Source organism: Balaenoptera borealis, assembly GCF_965194805.1.
Source record: "Balaenoptera borealis genome assembly, chromosome: 2".
NCBI classification, from domain to species: Eukaryota; Metazoa; Chordata; class Mammalia; order Artiodactyla; family Balaenopteridae; genus Balaenoptera; species Balaenoptera borealis.
In genome coordinates, this window is record NC_138867.1 from 20801340 (window position 1) to 20817347 (window position 16008).

The 16008-nt window shown below is 32.7% G+C and overlaps 1 protein-coding gene across 1 annotated transcript in view; it reads right to left on the reverse strand.

The window, feature by feature from the left end:
• The window catches only part of LOC309623717 (cadherin-12), a 525281-nt gene that overhangs the window by 496072 nt on the left and 13201 nt on the right, over window positions 1-16008 (reverse strand). The window contains exon 1 of the mRNA XM_082380840.1: window positions 1-16008. This exon is cut by the window's right edge and continues 13201 nt beyond it. The gene's annotated coding sequence lies outside the window, so the exon portion shown is untranslated.

The window sequence follows — 16008 nt, forward strand, 5'->3', positions numbered from 1 at the left end:
AAATTAATTTGGGTTTGAGATTCATATGATATTGTTTATATGTGGAATCTAAAAAAATGATACAAATGAACATATTTACTTAGCAGAAAGAGAATCACAGACAGATAAAACAAACTTATGGTTACCAAAAGTAAAAGGAGGGTGGTGGGAGGGATAAATTAGGAGGTTGGGATTAACATATACACACTACTATATATAAAATAGATAACCAAGAAGGACCTACTAGATAGCACAGGGAACTATACTCAATATTTTGTAATAAGGGAAAATAATCTGAACATAAACATGTATATATATCTGAATCACTGTGCTGTACACACTAAACATGATATTGTACATCAACTATACTTCAGTAAAAAATAATACAAAAAGAGATTCTTTACAATGTTATATTCTGAGAAAAACTGTTATCAAGATAATGATTAGTAATGGGTTTCCAGAGAACCATGCTCAGTTCCTTTTCTAGGATATAGCTATTGCCTGTATTCAGCCTCTACAGTTGAGCATGTTTGAATGTTTAGTTTGAATGTTTAGTTGAGTGGGTAGAATACTCAGTATTCAACTAAATGCATTCTAGATGGTACACAGAGTGTTATGTGTAAGTCATACTTAATTATGACTCTGGGTAATTTCAGATTTTATTGTGAAATAAGACGGTCTCCTTGGATTCCATAATTAAAACGTTTGATTGTTGGATAAAAGCCAGATCCATGCTCTGGTTCATTGACAACACATACAAATATGCCTCCTTACATCTCCTGTAGGAACCTTACTTGTCTTGACTTGAGGATGGGAAGGATTAGGAAAACTCTATTGGTTAATAGGGAAGTGAAAAAATATCTGTGACAATTTTAAAAATTATATGTGAATATAAATATACAGCTATTAATGTTGAATGCATTTTATATAACTGTAGTTCACCAGATGACTCTTCAAAAGAGGGGTGGGATAGGGAGGGTGGGAGGGAGGGAGACGCAAGAGGGAAGAGATATGGGGATATATGTATATGTATAGCTGATTCACTTTGTTCCAAAGCAGAAACTAACACACCATTGTAAAGCAATTATACTCCAATAAAGATGTTAAAAAACAAACAAACAAAAAAACAATATCACCATACCTTGTTTGATGAAAAATGAAGCTTCATATCTATGTCTGTATCTGTATCTCTTTTCTACTCTATTTATATTATTAGTTAGGCTCGACAGATTGGATTTTTTGGGAAAAGAGAAAGAGAATAAGGTAATGACAGATCTGAATGAGTTGCCTTTTTGTGCACAATTTGTGTTTTTGAGCAAGATGCTGAGATATACAGGACAGGAGCTGTTAGAGAAAACCTTGCTGTTTAATGTCTTGTTCCAGCTTAAAATTGTCATGGTTTAAACTAAAGATCTAATATAACCCTGAGTATTAGAAATACCTCTATTGCATTTATGCTAAGTTGTTTGAAAACTATCACACATCCATTTATATTCTAACAGAACCCGTATGACAAAAAGCTGACCATTCTATTTGCCTTGCTTTAAAAGAAAATTCCAACATTAGTCAAGAAAAATCCTCCCAACCCCACTCCAGTAAACATTTCCAATATTAAAATGGTAATCTGGTTTCCAGAAGGTAAAGGATGGAGTGAGATATTGGTGACTCCCTTTTCTTCTATTGATGGGAAATGTGGCAGAATATAAAAGGTATATACCAATGTTCTCCCTGGAACCAGATAAGGATTGAAAATCAGAAGGAGAGGAGGGGATTTTTCTGAAGGTATAAAGAACAATCTCATGCTTTCTAAGGACAGCGGGGGTGAGAACTGCCACCTGTGGAACAGCAGTTGGTTACACTAGGGACTCTGGGAGACTTTTCTGATCTTGCTGGCCGGGTGCTAAGATGGTGAACTAAACTGTCTACATTCCTGGGGGTGAGGAGGCGGCTGCCATTTTTACCTGGAAGAAATGGACCAAGTATGTAAATGTGATATCTAGTCTTAATAAACTTTGAATTTAAAGTATCTTTAAATGAAAATAGAGGATAATCACAGCTAAAAGCTAAATGATGTTCTGCAGAGTCAGAGAAAAGAAATAGCACTTAATGTTGAAGAAATATAAAAAGGAATGGAAAGCCATAAGGAAATTCTAAGAGACTTGTACCACAAAGCAGATGTAATAACGGGGGATGGAGGAAAGAGTTCCAGAAAGAAAAAAGAATTAAAGAAAAGGAGAACCAAATAAAAGATGCATTTTCTCTGAGCCTGGAGACTTAAAGTGCTTATCAAGTCCCAGACAGGATTAATTTAAAAATCACATACAATTCATAATACCCTGATACAAATCCTCAATTCAGAAAAAAAAAAGAGAGAAAATCTTACAATCTTCAGAATAGAAGGAAAATTTCCCTTAAAAGGAAGAGAAAATCCGCTAACCATAGAACTTCTCATCTGTATGGTAGAAATTGAAGGGCATTGGAATAAAATCCGTGGGTGATGGAGAGAAGGTATCTGTTGTTCAAGAATGCTAAATACTGCCAACTGTTACAGTTCCATTTTTAACATAAAAAGTAAGATAGTATCAAACATGTGAAAAGTCAGAGCTTTTGCCTCCTGGGTGCCTTTGGACAATTCTAGAGAAAGTACAAAGAGTTATAGAATCAGAACACAGTTGTTGGTTGTTTTTTTTTTTTAATGGAAAATAAAAAGAAGAAAATATAGCAAACACATCTTGTAATATATTTATAAACATACATTTTAGTTAATAGTAATGTGTTATTTAAAAATTATTGAGCTAGATGAGTTATACTCCTAGTAAATATATAATAGTCCAGAATTAAATTCTTATGAGAGAATAAGTTAAATAGATGATTGATAGATGATAGAGCTATAGGTAGGTAGATAGATAGATAGATAGATAGATAGATAGATAGATAGATAAATAGATAGATAAATAATCTCAGCAAAATGCAGAAGGAGGGCAAGGATTAAAAGCTACAAATTTGTCATGCAGGTGGTAGTTGAGGGGAGAGGGTTAGGCAAGTAAACTGTCTCTGGAGGAGGTAGCCACAGGCACAAGTTACTTTGTAGAAATCAAGATGGCCTTAAGGTTCTCCTCAGCTTGACTAAATTTTAGACAGGCTTCTTCCTGACTATGCACTCCCTGACCTCCCTTTTCTGAGAGCATTTACTTTAGAAAACGTGCACCTGTAAATTATTTCTCTACCCCTTTGAGATATAAATCTTCTCTCAGCCTCTTGCCAGTTTTACAACCCAGCAAATATTTTTTTTTTCTTCTCAAAGTCCTGGGAGCCATTTCTTTGAAATGCAATCATCAAGAAAGATAGAGGCCTGACTTCCCAGTCTCTGTGGGAGGGTAGGAGGCTAACTTCAATAAGCACCAATTAGTAAACACAGATGATGTAACCACATGGACCAACCTCCTTAGAAATGTCCTCCAATACTTTTCAATTAGCTCACTCCAGCACTGAAAAGTCCCCTGCCTTTTGTTTCAGCAAAATTGAATTCAATCTGTCTTTTCTATTGAATAAAGTCTTCCTTGTCTGTTACAACTGGTGCAATTTTTTCTTTTTTTTAATTGATAATAAATTTCAAGGCAAGTATATTAATTCATGAAGATAATGAGTGATATTATAGTTTGCATCACTCCTAATTAAGACTATATAAATTAAAATCACAAGTTTTCTTCTTCCAAACGTTGTATTGGTTAAAGATTCGAGTGTTAACTATGGTGCACAAATATGTAGGGAAATGGGCATCACTGAATGGAGTCTAAACGGCTACACTGTTTTTGAAAGTAAATCTGCACTATATATCAAAATTACAGATTCACACTCATTGACTCAGCAATACCGCATTTAGTAATCTAGGCTATAGAAATAAAAGTCTCAATGCTTATAGGCATATATATAAATATATTTATTAAAATGTTATTTTAGTGGCTAGAACATGTAAATTAACTGCTCCATTCAATGGCAATATTTTGCATAAATATGCATTGTATCTACATATGGATAGACTGAAGCTAATAAAAATAACAGATGATGTTTGGTACCCTGTTAAAAAATAAATACTAAAAACTGATCTGGAGGGATAAATGAAATATTCAGAGAAATAAATTGCTGCATGTTATATGTTATATGCAACTCAGTCAAGTTATACAAGAATATCTATGTATGTTTCTACAGATGTATAGAGGATAGATACCAGAAAGCTAATACTGGTTTCCTAAGGCATTGAGAAGTAAGGGAAACAATAGAAGGACCAAGTAATAATTGCATCTTTTAATAAAAATTTGTATAACTTCTGTAGTTATAGCAAAACACATATTTTAGTATTTTAAAATATCACAAAACATTTTTAATGAAAATCCAATTTTGTTGGGTAAAATATGGGAATATTTAATGGAAACTAAGTTTATGATACCTATAGGAGAAAACTGGGCTTAAAAAGGGGGAAAAAACCAACAAGGTATATCTTTATAAAAATATATATGAAAAATTGTAATATGTGTTTGTTTCATAACACAGCCTACTATCTAATTCATTGTTCATCATAACAGTAGCAAAATATCAAACTAATAACTTACGAGACTACAGGGCACATGAACTAATTTGCTCATCTGTGTTAGAGGATCTGTCTCAGAGGAAACTCAGAAACTAGAATCCTATTCCAAAATATATCCTTGGAAATAGACCTATTAGTTAAATGCTTAATTTATGTATCCATTAAATTAAGAAAGATGTGAGGGTATCACGTAATGGCCATTTTGTATTAACTTTCCTCAATGCTTGTGAAGCACTTATTAGGAACCAGGATCAATTGAATATGATTTTGAATCATATGATTCAAATATGATGATGAATATTAAAGTAAATATTTTTTAGATGTAATGATTTTCGATTTGTGATGGATACTTAACCAAATTAGAGAGAAACTTTATTTTGTAGTTTACTACAAGCTCCTATAATTAAGCTCCAAAATAGTAAAACAGTATTAAAACTACTAAGTATGAAATATTTCTAAAAAAGAGCTATTGAATAGATATTATTAGAGTGTCCTAATTAATTTGATTTCTATAGATTCAAGTACATGTGTTATTTATTTATTTTATAGAAATGGAGTTTCTATTAATAGAGGAAATTCAATTGTGCTAATCTGAAGAGTGAAGTTCATTCTCGTTTAAGAGCTTACAAATGATTTCGGCAAACCTTTCTCTGTAAACCTTTCTAAGCAATAAAGTTTTGCCACCTTGTTCAATAAACAATTAAATATTGAAGACAATGCAGCCTATCTTCACTCCTAAGTACAGTACTATTAAAGCATGAACACAGAGCTTTACGAAAGCATGCAAGATGGCAGTACTCTCTTTTAAAAAGCAAAAGATTATCACATATATTTATATTTTAATTGCAAAGTGAGGGATGTATGTGCATCTGTTTGTATGTGTATTTCTAAATGAGTTAAATGACACCATATACTTAAATTGTCTGAAGCTTTTAAAAGATATGTATTTATGTTGATATCTGATTAGAGTACAATCACAATTCAGTACTTTATATGCATTCCTTCCACACTCCTAGATTTTATCTGTTAATCCATAACGTATATGGTGAAAAGTGCTCCCTTACTGTCTTGCAGCTGCTTCTAAACCTGATTTATGACATGCAAATTATATTTGCATTCATAATTTATGCTCAATTATTAAGTACATTAAATGGGATAAAAATATTTTTCAAACATCATTTTAGATTGCTGGATTAAAGGTAAATATGGAAAATGATTTTAAAGTGGAGATAACAGACTGCTGATTTTAAATTAAATAATTTAATCTCTGTGTAGTTCCTGTTTCTCATCTTCAAGTTTTGAAATAAATCCTTTATGCAAGCATAGATGGGAGATGTTGATTTTAAACAATGTAATTATTCCTTGGTTGTTGACCGTAAATAAGATAAAACCTAGTTAATTGCTCTTTGGTGTCTAATGGCCACACTTCCATTGTATGTGGTTACCTAGCTTTACATCTCTCTCTGTAAAAATAATGGCATAAAATTAATTAAATATTGATTAATTTGTATTTCATAGTATTATTTAATATAAAACTAACAGTTAGAATCTTTACTCCCAGAATAAGTTTTAGTGCTTAGAAATTATCAACAAACTTAAATAATGTGGAGTTTCTTTACAGAACCATAACCTTTTCAACATGGTGTACCTATATCCATAAGAAGAAACTTAGAATTACAGGGAGCTGGACCAGAGAATTTATGGAGGAAATATACCATTCCTAAGACAAGAGTTTTATAGGATAGAGAAACTTTAATGGAATCAGGATGTTTTTACCTCTGTTCTTGTTTTCTAAGAATCAAGCCTATTTAGTTATTTCCTCCACACATGATTAGATTCAAGAGACACATTTAAACTAACCAAATACAAAAGATTTACATATTTTTTCTTTTTATATACAGCTATATACCATAATTTGACTTAAATTATTTACTTTTCAAAAAGAATTTACTTTTTTTTTTCAGAAAGTATATTTCTATTTTGTTAACTTTCATAAGACATACTCTATGAGGGCAGGGATTTTGCAATTTTTTTTTTTTTTTTTGGTGTTGTATCTCCAGTGCCTAGAACCTGAGTTCATATTGTATAAAAGTGCTTAATATATATTTGTTTATTGTGTGAATGAATGAAGAGTTCAACATGTAGAGGAGAATGTTACTGCTATAATTAACAGTGAGGAACATCACTTCCGTTCTCAGATTACCTCTTCCTCTAACAATAGTCTGGTAAAACTTTTCCTTTTAAATTATTATGTCTGTAATAAACAGTGGCGCATAAGGTTAACACCTGAGCTATTTTACCTGTCCCCACTCCCCTAGCTGTTTAGAATATTCCCTACAAAATGATATTTTCCAGTATGGGCAGATGTCATATATATATATGAATCTTAAACTAAATTGATCCCAGAATTTTGTTTTCTATTTCTCTTTTTGAAACCTTACTAAATTGTATGGACCAGTAGTTCAAAAAAAAAAAAGGACAGGAAACTTCCCACATTTGTTTTTGGGAAGCACCAATAAATTTGGAAGTCATTGTCTATGTTAAGTATTTAATCACAAAGTAATAATAAATTAATAAAAAGAGTTACAAAATCTACATTAGTAGCAACTTTGGTGTAATACACATCTAATTCATTCAATTAGAATGTGTCAAAAAAAATGAAAAATATTATTAAAGTTTTGCTGTACTGTTTTTAATAGAAATGGCTTTGACAATGTAAAATTAATATACATTTGATATTTTCTCTCCTAGACATAGAAATATCCTAATTGTAATAGAAACCTTGATTATTGACTGATCTTAGTTGATTATTCTCATAGGATCAGGGCACATTATTATCATTTATTATTGAAATGTCCTTTTCTTCATTTGTTCATTTGCTTATTCATTTATCTCCTCATTTTCTGTTTCTTTCTTTAATCATTGGTAAACATTTTCATGTGTTTAACACTATATTTTGTTTGTATATATTTTTTCAAAATATAAATTCTGATTGTTACCCACATTTTTAATTGATATGCATAAAGGTTACATATCTATATATTTGTCTATATGAATGTGTACATATGCTTGTTAAACATGCATGTATACAAACACACACGTATATATAATGATCTTTCTTACTTTTCCAGTAAGCACTATGGGTTTACATACATATGTACACATGTATGTATATACACATGTCATATATACATATGTATGTATAATGTTATTTTTTATATCTTTAATAACTATTATTTGTTTAAGTTCTATCCATGTTTCTGTGCATCTAGGGGCACAGCTGATCTGTTGCTCCGTACTGTTGTATAGTACTCCATTACATGTGGCTACCACATTTTGTCTATTTACTCTTCTTCCAGGGATGGATACTATAGATGGAAGATGTGAATTAAATTTGAAGCTATTTTTATCTCCAAGTATCAACCTAAATTTCACAGAGTACATCTAGTTTTTAAATATAGATATAACTAGTGTCCTCTTAAGAATAAAGATTTCTTTAAGTATTCACTGTCTCATCCATACCACTAGTTGATTATACTAGTGATGACAAAGAGATTTGAATATCACTTTGCTGCTAAAATTATTGACTAAAGGAAGCAGGAATGCTATAAAATGGAATGAAACAGGAAACAGTTTATTCAGGGAAAATAATATTGGTAAGGTTTCAAATATGCCAAGATTTTTTTGTGTTTTGCTAAAAATTCACTATATAATCTTTGGCATATCTACAAAGAAGTATTTGATTCACACTCCCACTTAGCCTTATATAATTTATGGTTTATTCTTTGGATAAAGTAATAGTTTTTTTATTCTTTTATTTATGAATTCAGCAACAAAATGTTTGATGACCTCATATGATTGAGTTACCATTTCTGAAGGTAGGGATATGGCAGTGTATTTTTAAAAAAATCAAAACGAAAACACACAAAACAAACACTTTAAGTAGCCTGGTCAGGAAAAGACGCATTTAGAATGTGAGATTTAAACAGACTTAAAGAAGGTAAGGGACTGAATCATACCTATACGTGGGGGTAGAGCATCCCAGGAAAAGAAAAGAGGAAATGCGAACCCTAGGAGTGGGAGCATGAGACAGTTGTTTGCTGGGAGCTAAGGAAGCCAATGCAGCTGGAGCAAATTGTTATGACAGGGAGAAATAGGAGATGGGGTAGAAGAGAGCAGGGGTAGAATGGTTCCCTTCAGACCATGTAGGCGCTGGATAAACCTTGGCTCTATCTGAATAAGATGGGGAGCCAGTGAATGGTTTATTGCAAAGAAGAGGTAAGGTCAGACAGAAATTTTCTGGAATACTCAGGCTACTTATGGACAAATTAATAAAAAATATGAATTGCTGCTGCTAAGGAAGCATTTAAATATTATTTATATAAATCATCATGTAGTGTAATGCAAATAACTTCCTTAAAAGAGCTTGGAAATTTTTGCCATGGGATTGCCATGTTTAACACTAATTAGTTCTGTGAACCCTAAAAAGTCACTAAGCGTCTCTGGCCTCAGCTTTCTATTGGCTGAAAGAGATTGCCAGGTGTGATTTCTAATGTTTCTTCCAGGTCTAAATTTCTATGACTCTGAACTCTCTATGTCTTGTTCAAGTTGTTAGACAGATAAATCCGTAGTTGTATTTTACTTGCTTTGTCAAACTATCTTTTGTTGTTTGGGAAAAAGGCATTTTTCTTTCCTTTTTTAAAATTCTTGACACTAGGTTAGGAAACAATTTTAGTTTGGTAATAGGAGATGGTATAGTAATAATTTTAGATAGTCATTTTATTTCTTCTTTCTGCTCTTTTGAAAATTCACACACTTTTTCAGAAAATTAAATCCCAAGCAAATTAGCTAAAGCTTACAGATGGCTTTCATTGAACTGCATAGGTACTGAGAATGGTAATAGATTGAGAGGTTATAATCCCATATTTTAAAATCCATATATATATATATATATATATATATTCATTTAAGCTAAGGTAGATGGAATTCATTCTTTTATAATATAGAACAGTAGTAGGAGTGAATAAAAGCTGAAGGGAATGACATTTGGATGAAAATGAAATTGCTCTCCACAAAAATAGCATTGTCTAAAATGCACAACTATTTGCATTAAACATGTGGACAGCCAGAAGCCACAAAATAAAAGCTTGGGTGCTACTGGGTCTGTGGTATGCACTTTGGCTGTGTAAAAGCTACAGCTATGACAACAACATTTATTAAGAACCCACAACATGTATACACTGGTTCTTCTCTCTGTGCAAAACTTAGAGTTGGCTCCTCTGGATTTTTTAAATGGCTGTCTAATATTAGCCAAGGAAAGAAGATGTTTCTTCCATCTGTGGTTCCAAATTAAATCCCACCTTAAATCTATACCTTCCAAAGGTCAAAATCATGAACTACTCTGAGAATTCCCTACCAGGTTATTACATCTGTCACTTTTGGAGAACTGATTGCCAGCCTGTTTTATTCCAGTTTTCAATTGAAAAACATGAATCATAACAATTTTGCAGGCATACATTTTTAACTTTCTGCAATAAAGCTCAATTCTCAGTACACCATATTTTATCACAATGTTGTGAAATGTTATGAAACATTTCTCAAATGTAAGAATGTGGCCATTAAGAATCTGATTCTGTATTTCACATGTGTAATGCTGTTTCCATACAGAATCCATAATGGTCATGTACAAAACTCATCTATCTCTTAAATAGGTTTAGTGTTGTCCTGATGTATAGAACTGAAATAGAAAACTAATAGCATTCTTGACTTTTTATCAATTTTCTCTCAAAAGTTATTTTCCAAGGTACAGAATTTGAGATTAAAAATATATATATATTCAATTAAATACTACTTGTGTAATACCTTTTATATGAACCAATAACAAAATCTGGTTAATATTTTGCATAGGATTAATAGTATTTTGGCATCACTAATCATATTCATAAAATGATAACTTAAATTCATTTCATTCACAACAGCAGGTAGAAAACTTTAAAGAAATTTTGTTTAGATTTCATAAATTTTGCCTTTTATTTCAGAGATTAGGTTCAGTAATATAATTTTATTGAACAAGATTTTCTATCAGGACTATTTAAATTCTACACATGACTATTAAAAAACTGTTAGGCAGGTGCTAGAATATAGGGACTATTATGGCATGTAAAAATATTGACCTTGTCCTCAAGAGAGTTTCTCTGAAGAAAAACATCATTCATTCACTTATTCCACAAACAGTTTTCAATGGCATCCCATGCACCTGAAACTGGTACAATGCCATGCCCAGAACAGATTTAGTTCTTTTTGATGACAAGGATAATAAGAAGCATTTACTATCATCAAATATGTAGTGTTTGATGCATAAACAAAAATAACTAAAGTGCCAGGTGAAGAAAGTGTCATTAAGAGATGATGAAAAAAATCACTTTCTATAAAACAGTCAACTAAAGTTTAGCCAGTGACAAAATATGCTGCAAAATTCCAGTGGAACATAGAGATGTGACTGGCACCTCTCATTTTACAATAATGGAATTTATTAACTACTTAAACATATTTCATTCACTTTTTGCAAGTGTGTATGTTAAAATAATTTATTTAATTTAAATAATTGAATTCATAAAATACAAAAATTATCTTGTGAGTTTTTTTATTTTATACATAAAGATTGTGATTGAATTTGAAAAAAGGGAATTCAATTGAGACTCAAAATTAAAAATGAACAAAACGAGAGTAAAAAAGAATGTAAAAAAGAAATTTACAAAGTTCTCTATAGAGTGTATAAGTAGAGGGGGAAATACACACCACACACACACACACAGACACACACACAAATGGGAATAGGCAAATCTGTCCATGTTTCAAGAAGTTAGAAATATTTAAACCAGACACTGCAAAAATTGAATATATATATATAACTTGGCAACCAAGTATATGTAGGGTGTGAGAAAGAAGGTGTCATCAAACATTACTCCAGCAGGGTTATCCCAGGATACATTTTTCTGAGAAGGAAGTATTTATTGAATTATTGGTGTGTTGAATTAAAGCTGTTTTCAGGGACTCCAGATGGAGATGTCAAGGAAACAGTCAGAATGCAATTCCCGTTTTAGGAGGGTCTAAAAAGTGTGGAATCATCTACATAGAAGTTCAAGTCATTGGAATATATAAAATCCTTAAAGGAGGATAATTTATAAAAAGTAAAACTATTGTCACAGGACAATTTCTCAGTAAGATGTATACCGAGAGAAAACGATCAGATGGCTTTTGTCTACAAAATGACAAACCTATAATTATTTCAGTATAAAAATCAATTCACTAAAAATATCTATTACCTAAGTTTATTGGGTATGTGTAAATTAAGCAACTGCTTGTATTCACATTATTTTGATAACAACATGAAGCTACCATCATAGTACACTGAGAGTGCTTATAATGTCAATGCAATGTTTATTTTAAAATTTAGAAAATTATAATACACATACTGTCTGGAAATAGAGCATATTTCTCTCCAGGAAGTGATGACTATATAATTAATGGAAGAAATGTGAATAAATATATACGATAAAGATAAAATTTTTATTACCAATATCATGATTTCTACATAGTAAAGTCAGAAGTAACAAAAACGAAAGCCAATACAGGTTCAGAAAAGCAATGAAATTTATCATCACCCATATCTTCATTATCCAAGTACTCCTAGAATCATGGATATTTTGAAGGGATTTGTGCAACAAAAGTCAGCTCATAGCTGATTATCGAATGGATATATAACCTTTTGGATCTAGACACTACTTTAGAAAATAGTATTTCGACTATGTTTAATCATGTTTTTAGAGCATACTGAAGTCCACGACCTCATCAATACCACATAGTAAATTATAATATTGCTGAGATCAGGGATCCCACATTGCGAATCAGGGATCATGTTATCACACCATGTTGATGAAACAATATTCATGAACTGATATATTTTAAGACCATTCTACTTTTTAAATGAAAAACTCCATATAAAATTAACTATAATAAACATTTTACAACAATCCCCAAAGTATTCAAATCACTATATCCTCCTAGGATTAACAATTGATTAATCGAGTAGAATTATTTAATAAAAGTTTTATGACAGGTCACATGTTACCCAGCATATTGATAAGCTAAATTATTTAATAATCAAAAAGTACTCTCAGGAGGACCTTCAAGATGGCAGAGGAGTAAGATGTGGAGATCACCTTCGTCCCAATAAATACATCAAAAGTACATCTACATGTGGAACAACTCCTACAGAACACCTACTGAATGCTAGCAGAAGACGTCAGACTTCTGAAAAACTGTGTGTCTGACAGGGTCTTGGTATTCTGGCGGGGTGTCAGGCCTTGTGCCTTTGAGGTGGGGGAGCCGAGTTCAGGACATTGGTCAACCAGAGACCTCCCAACTCCACATAATATCAGATGGTAAAAGCTCTCCCAGAGATCTCCATCTCAACACAAAGACCAAGCTCCACTCAACGACCAGCAAGTTCCAGTGCTGGACACCCCATGCCAAACAACTAGCAAGACAGGAATACAACCACACCCATTAGCAGAGAGGCTGCCTAAAATCATAATAAGTTCACAGACACCCCAAAACACACCATCGGATGTGGTCCTGCCCACCAGAAAGACAATATCCAGGCTCATCCACCAGAACACAGGCACCAGTCCCCTCTACCAGGAAGCCTACACAATCCACTGAACCAACCTTAGCCTATGGAGGCAGACACCAAAAACAAAGGGAACTACAAACATGCAGCCTGCAAAAAGGAGACCCAAACACAGTAAGTTAAGCAAAATGAGAAGACAGAGAAACACACAGCAGATGAAGAAGCAAGGTAAAAACGCACCACACCAAAAAAATGAAGAGGAAATAGGCAGTCTACCTGAAAAAGAATTCAGAGTAATGATAGTAAAGATGACCCAAAATCTTGGAAATAGAATGGAGAAAATACAAGAAACGTTAACAAGTACCTAGAAGAATTAAAGAGCAAACAAACAATGATGAACAACACAATAAATTAAATTAAAAATACTCTAGAAGGAATGAATAGCAGAATAACTGAGGCAGAAGAACAGATAAGTGACCTGGAAGATAAAATAGTGGAAATAACTACCACAGAGCAGAATAAAGAAAAAAGAATGAAAAGAATTGAGGACAGTCTCAGAGACCTCTGGGACAACACTAAATAAATGCACCAGCATTCGAATTACAGGGGTCCCAGAAGAAGAAGAGAAAAAAAAAAGTGACTGAGAAAATACTTGAAGAGATTATAGCTGAAAACTTCCCTAATACGGGAAAGGAGATAGTCAATGAAGTCCAGGAAGCACAGAGAGTCCCATACAAGATAAATCCAAGGAGAAACACGCCAAGACACACATTAATCAAACTATCAAAAATTAAATACAAAGAAAAAACATTAAAAGCAGCAAGGGAAAAGCAACAAATAACATACAAGGGAATCCCCATAAGGATAAGACCTGATCTTTCAGTAGAAACTCTGCAAGCCAGAAGGGAGTGGCAGGACATATTTAAAGTGATGAAAGGGAAAAACCTACAACCAAGATTACTCTATCTAGCAAGAATCTCATTCAGATTCGAAGGAGAAGTGAAAACCTTTACAGACAAGCAAAAGCTAAGAGAATTCAGCACCACCGAACCAGCTTTACAACAAATGCTTAAAAAACTTCTCTAGGCAGAAAACACAGAGGAGGAAAAGACCTACAATAACAAACCTAAAGCAATTAAGAAAATGGTAATAGGCACATACATATCGATAATTACCTTAAGTGTAAATGGAATAAATGCTCCAACCAAAAGACACAGACTGGCTGAATGGATACAAAAACAAGACCCGTATATATGCTGTCTACAAGAGACCCACTTCACACTTGGGGACACATACAGTCTGAAAGTAGGGGATGGAAAAAGACATTCCATGCAAATGGAAGTCAAAAGAAAGCTGAAGTAGCAATTCTCATATCAGACAAAATAGACTTTAAAATAAAGACTATAACAAGAGACAAAAAAGGATACTACATAATGATCAAGGGATCAATCCAAGAAGAAGAGATAATAATTGTACATATTTATGCAGCCAACATAGGAGCACCTCAATACATAAGGCAAACGCTAACAGCGATAAAAAGGGAAATCGACAGTAACACAATCATAATAGGAGACTTTAACACCCCACTTTCACCAATGGACAGATCATCCAAAATGAAAATAAACAAGGAAACACAAGACTTAAATGACACATTAAACAAGATGCACTTAATTGATATTTATAGGACATTCCATCCAAAACCAACAGAATACACTTTCTTATCAAGTGCTCATGTAACATGCTCCAGGATACATCATATCTTGTGTCACAAATCAAACCTTGGTTAATTTAAGAAAATGGAAATCGTATCAAGTATCTTTTCCGTCCACAAAGCTACAAAACTAGATATCAATTACAGGAAAAAAACTGTAAAAACTACAAACACATGAAGGCTAAACAATACACTACTAAATAACCAAAATATCACTGAAGAAATCAAAGAGGAAACCAAAAAATACCTAAAAACAAATGACAATGAAAACATGACGACCCAAAAACTATGGGATGCAGCAAAAGCAGTTCTAAGAGGGAAGTTTATAGGAATAAAATCGTACCTCAAGAAACAAGAAAAATCTCAAATAAACAACCTAACATTACACCTAAAACAATTAGAGAAAGAAGAACAAAAAACCCCCAAAGTTAGCAGAAGGAAAGAAATAATAAAGATTACATCAGAAATAAATAAAAAAGAAATAAAGGAAATGATAACAAAGATCAATAAACTAAAAGCTGGTTCTTTGAGAAGATAAAGTTGATAAACCATTAGCCAGATCATCAAGAAAACCAGGGAGAAGACTCAAATCAATAGAACTGAAATGAAAAGAAATGAAAAAGGAGAAGTAACCACTGACACTGCAGAAATACAAAGGATCATGAGAGATTACTAAAAGCAAGTATATGTCAATAAAATGGACAACCTGGAAGAAATGGACAAATTCTTAGAAAAGCATAACCTTCCAAGACTGAACCAGGAAGATGTAGAAAATATAAACAGACCAATCACAAGCACTGAAATTGAAACTGTGATTAAAAATCTTCCAGCACACAACAGCCAAGGACCAGATTGCTTCACAGGCAAATTTGATTGCTTCACAGGCGAATTCTATCAAACATTCAGAGAAGAGCTAACACTTACTCTTCTCAAACTCTTCCAAAATATGGAAGAGGGAGGAACACTCCCAAACTCATTCTATGAGGCCACCATCACCCTGATACCAAAACCAGACAAAGATGTCACAAACAAAGAAAACTATAGGCCAATATCACTGATGAACACAGATGCAAAAATCCTCAACAAAATACTAGCAAA